Source organism: Denticeps clupeoides, chromosome 4, assembly GCF_900700375.1.
Source record: "Denticeps clupeoides chromosome 4, fDenClu1.1, whole genome shotgun sequence".
NCBI lineage: Eukaryota > Metazoa > Chordata > Actinopteri > Clupeiformes > Denticipitidae > Denticeps > Denticeps clupeoides.
In genome coordinates, this window is record NC_041710.1 from 13,108,028 (window position 1) to 13,113,650 (window position 5,623).

Below are 5,623 nucleotides of genomic sequence, written 5' to 3' on the forward strand. Positions count from 1 at the left end.
AACTTATTTAGTTTCAGCTTTTGCGAACGCAGCATAATGTTGGTGCTAGTTGGTACAATGCCTCTTGAGGTACACATCACCCTAGACATGATAATTAAACTGATGGAAATTGTGTTGGGCGCAGAAAATATAGAGCAGCGTTTAAAAAAAAAAAAAAAAAAAAAAAAAACAGCGTTCAAATATGGCTGTCAAGAGGGTCTGCAATTCTATCAGGTCTGTGCAAGTGATAAACCACAGACACAAACACACACCTACACACACAACCCAGAAACCCAGATTTATTTTACCATAAGCCCATATTATAAAATATTACACAGGGTGGTTATGTCACCTAACACTGTAGAAACAATTTCCTGTTGATCACATGCTTTGTACTATTTCAGTTCCAGAGGTGGTTGTCCATTTTTGGTGTAAACATAATAAAGTGAAGTGAGTTGATATGAGAGCATATCACAGTCTCACAAACAGCCAGTGATATAACCCTAAATATATTTGCGACTGGACGTAGGCGAGGTGTTAATTTAGTCCCTTTTTGGATAAAAATATTGGTCACTGAATTTGCATTGCCTTTCTTTCCCGAAAACAGCATCACTGGTTGTGGAGGTGTTCGCACCTAGTAGCTTGGTTCCCTTTTCTGCAGGCGTGAGTGTTTGTGAAAGCATGGCCGCGCGTGTGTCGCCGTAGGCGTGAGGTGGGCTGTGCTCGGCCACAGTGGCTCTCTCACGGGAGCGAGTGCAGAGACAGGAAGAGGAAGTGCTGTCAGCTGGACGCCCACAGATTCCTCTCTCTCTCGCTCCCCATCCCTTATTCTCTGGCCCAGGTCACACAAACACAAAATGAACACTCAAACAAAGACTGACACACTGGGACTTGGCAGGTGAACAGACCCAGGCCTGTTTTTGCACTCACAAGTGCCCTGAAGTCCGAGAAGCTGAACACAACTGGTGTCAGGACCCCTGACACCAAGCGTTTGGGCTGCTTCGCACAGCCTGAAAATAGTCAAAGTGCACGATCTTTCAGCTGAGCTTTCTGTGCATCAAGCGTCAGACATAATGTGGACAGTGTTTCCTGGCTCTATGAGAGAACAAATTTTGAATTTTGTATATTCTGTATTTTTAAATAAGCAAGAACCTTGATCTGGAGTCAAAAGGTAAACCCAAGGAATCCAAGATGTCAACCCAAATGACTGCATTGCTACTAAGAGACCAGCAGGGGTCTCTGTGATCCATCAGTCAAAGGCTGTTGCCCTCAGCTGTCTTCCAGGTTTGGGTGCAGTCCCTGTAGGTTCCACCATCTTCCACTCGTGCAAACTGTGGCTGGTTGCCTGGTCTATCATTGCACCTGAATTGAGCGCTTTTTGTGAATGGAGAATCCTAATTCAAAACAGAGCTAAGCCCAGGATCAGGGTTAATCCTTCATCACATAACCGGTGCTGCGCTATAATCGCCTGCAGAGTGAGAAAACAATCGGTTTCCACAGTTTCCATAAAACACGTTTCTTGCCCCGGACACAGGGTACAGTTTTCAAAAACTTGTTTGGATGTCACTTTAACCATCTTTCCAGCTTTCCATGGTGGTTACATAAAATCTTCTGCAGTACTTTGTCGCTTTCTGACTGCCGAAGGCCTGTTTTCTTCATTAGTCCAGTCTAAGATGTTTTCCTCGCTGTTCTAGTGATTGATGGCCGAGATGGCCCTTGGTTTAAAGTATCCCTCCTGCCCCTCACAGCAACATATGTTTTTCATGAAAGCCCCGCCCACAGGCTTACCTCTGCGTCTGCGAGATGCCCTTCGTGTCACCAGAACGGGGCACAGAACGTGTGCCACGGTGACACGGCATGTGAGTGGTTCATTGGGTTCTGTGTTACGGCATCAAGGTATTAACCACTCTGATAACAGTAGCCGTGGTCCCTCGGTTTGAACCACTTGAACAAAAACACATGCAGAACAAAACAACAATTACAGGAACTGGTTGCGTAACTGGTACTCTGCCTTTATCCAAAATTGGGCTCACCACAGTGAACTGTAACAACAAGTTGTGTGTGTCAAAATCTGTTCCTTTCTTAACAGGCTCTACTCTGAATTTTGGGACAAACATTTTCACCACTGATGGCACAGCCGGCTTGCAGCAAACAACATTTCATTTAGGTGACATCTACATCTATTTTTTTTTTCTTGTAGTATTAATATTTAGAATGTTGGTATTTCCATTCAATTGTTCATCGGAAATCAGGAAGAAGCTAATGTTGTTGTGATCATTGCAGGTCAGTAATGAGGCTTCTGTTTATTTCTGAATTTTACTTTATTTTACCAGTTTTTTTTTTGATGTGCTGTTTTTTTTTTTTTTATTGCTTATTCTGAAAATGCATACATAAAAAATAAGCCATTAAATCCCCTCCCTCTTTTTTACAGTTGGCATCCAGTCAAGTTTTTTTAAGCAACCAAAGATGGATGGCCTTCTTGTGGCGCGGTGCTAGACTGTTGGTTGAATCTCTCACCAAACAACTCAAAGTCTAACAGAACAGGGTTGGTTTTGTTTGCTAATCATCATTAAATGTGCCAGTGGAGCATGAACGAGAGGAAAACAATGAGGATGTACATCCATGAATAAAATGACAGTCTAAATCATGTTGCTCGAAAATTTGCATTAGGATCCTTGGAATAAAGCCATGGACATGATTACCCGATGAAGGCTGTCTGTCTATCAAAACCATTAAACACTGACAGGACCAGTCATAAGTTATCATAGAGTTAATGAAAGGCTGCCGTTATGTGGTATGGATGCATGTGAGAGACGATGGCATAAAGAGTAAAGGGAGCTTAAAGTGTGCTGCAAGTGTGCAACCATGCTGTGCAGGATCCGTTTTCACTGTTCAGCACTTCTTCTGCACCTTCAGCTTGCTGCACTGCTGGAAGTCTGAACAACATCTGAATAACAATTGTTGTACAGTGAATCCCTTACATGCAGCATCCTGAATCCCACTTTCAGGTAGATTAGCAGCTGTTATTTCGGTTCTGTGTAAAGATTCCAGAGAGAGTGAACTTACCTGTTAGTGTTAGACTTTCGTTACACTGCATCTACCTTAATTGGATGTGGACTAAGTTTATGACCGTAGTTCTTAATAAAATGTTCATGTGCTTAGGTGCGGTGTGGATCTGTTTTAGGGTGTGGTGTGAGGAAAAAAACCACTATAAGTGTAGAAATAGGTTGGTCATATTAGTCATTGTTCTGCATTATACTCTTCCAGTGGGCTAAATTCTCAGGAAAATGTTACAGAGATACCCAGTGGAGTTCAGTGATCGGTGTGCATGTTTCCTCCCGTGTCTCCAATGTCCTACAGTGGATGGTGTCGAGTGTGTGGGTGTGTGTGGGTTAGGCTTCAGTCGAAGTGACGAGTATGAACCTGTTGAGCCTGTAACAGGAATTAGCAACTGCAGCTGTGTGTGTGAGTGTGTGTGTGTGTGTAGGTGTGGGTGTGCATATGTAAGGGGGTTTGAGGTGTCAGGTGTAGGAGGCAGCAGCACAGGCATTTGTTCACGTTGTCACACACACACACAAACAACATGAAAAAGTAATTTAACTCAAACTCAGAAGAACGTACAGGTTGTTTTGTTCTTGTGTGTAGGCAGGCAACACACACATTACTCTCACTCACACGATTCACAAACCGACAAAACTTCCATTGCTCCTTACCCATCCCAGAAGCCCCTCTCTGCTCTACGGAGGTCACAGTGTGAACCATGGCTACAGTCAATCAGCCATCACTTAGGATGAACTTATCTGCCAATTCCAAATACAGAACAGATTTATAAGTTTGCTTTCCACTCGTGTGTTTTTTTCACAATGCCGACACCCTGAAGAGATGCACAGGGCAGTGTCCTCTTTGCATCCCCTTTGATGTGCATTTGAAACCAAAACAGCACGTCCGCACTCATCCAAATCAGGCCTGCCTTTATCTTCATTGTTAGCTGACAGAAAGGACCCTGTCACCACCTCAATGGACTTCATAGTCAAATGAATTTGGAATGAATAAATAATCAGATAAAGAACCACCAATACCTGTTTGTGGAGAGTGCTTGGCACTTCATCTCCATCAAACCACTTACACAGGGTGTGCCATGGCAATTCACTGGACAAGCTATTATTGGTTGGTTAATATGGTTAATAGGGTGGTAGTAGCCTAGTGGGTAACACACTCGCCTGAGAAACAGAAGACCCCGGTTCAAATACCACTTACTACCATCATGTCACTGAGCAAGACACTGAACCCTAAGTTGCTCCAGGGGGAGACTGTCCCTGTAACTACTGATTGTAAGTCGCTCTGGATAAGGGCGTCTGATAAATGCTGTAAATGTAAATATATTTACAATTTTATATTTAAAATTATCTTTAGCTTTATGTCTTTAAATATCAGACAATGTCTTTCCAGCATGTACCTCAAGATGCATCAAGTCTACCAGCAGTCATGGCATTAAACTGTACACTTGTTATGTTTGAAGTAGAAACCCCCTGGTACTTTGTTTTTTACGTTTTTGTTGTATCGTAAATTCTTGTTACAGCCTAGCGAATAATTAAATAATTTGAATAATTGTAAATGATTAAGAATTAATAAGAAGAGGGGAATTACAGATTTACATTTGAGAGCATTGTTAAATTGTTAGTTAGCAATTAGCAACTTTTTCACTTTACATTGGCATGTATTGAATTGGTAGCTAATGTATGAATTTAATTGCCACTGATTGAGTATAATTCATTACTAGTTCAATAGTAATATTGGTATGATGTTTTTTTTTTTTGCCCTTTCTTTATCCACAGGATGTAGCTGTTAGATGAGACCGAGGTAAGTGATTAACATCAGACAGATGAGCTTATCAGTGCATACCCAGGCACTGACTTCGCTACACGAGATCTGAACAAATGACCCAGAAGAAGGAAGCTGCAGACATGAGCTGCCAACACCTGAGTCACTGTGTTGGATACACCCATTTGCACACACACACACACACACACACACACACTGAGTGTGATTTGCTGAGAGGCAATGGCTATAATTAATGAACACATGAATGGACTGAGTGTGAGTCAATGGATGTGGATAAAACTATAGGCAAACGTGTGTGAGAAGGAGAATAAAGTGTGTATTATAGTAATATGGAGTGGGGGTTGTCTTTTGTGTAAACAGTTGGTTGTCAGTATCCTGTCCTATCAGAAATCATTTGCATGAGATGGAGGAAGAGGGATACCTGTAAAAGGGAGGGTCCCTAGAAGGAAGTCGAGAACATTTTTAGGAATAAAGAAACATTTCATGACATTTTCTTTCGGTAAATGTTTTGCATTCACTGCTGAGGATGCATTCCTATGTGAGGGTGTGTATGTGTGTGTGCATGTGGGTGAAGAAGCATCATTTTCACATTGAATCATTCCTTGCTGTATCTCTGTAGAAAGGCTGGAGCAGCAGGAAACAGCTGCTCACCACTGGGAATGCTTTATTTCCCTCTGAGGGGTTTGGCACCAGTTTCAGGAGAGGGAAAAATAATCGGAATTCTCCTGAATTTAATAATCCAATCAGGCACTACACTGTAATTGTATTGTACAAATATCATATGCTTCATATGTTTTTATCA

At 42.0% G+C, this 5,623-nt stretch overlaps 1 long non-coding RNA gene across 1 annotated transcript; it reads left to right on the top strand.

The window, feature by feature from the left end:
• Positions 1-2,048: 2,048 nt before the first annotated feature.
• LOC114789224 (uncharacterized) lies at positions 2,049-5,360 on the top strand. Its single transcript, XR_003749630.1, has 3 exons — positions 2,049-2,262; positions 2,411-2,524; positions 4,815-5,360. It is a non-coding gene; the product is annotated as an uncharacterized LOC114789224 (long non-coding RNA).
• The last annotated feature ends 263 nt before the right edge of the window (positions 5,361-5,623 follow it).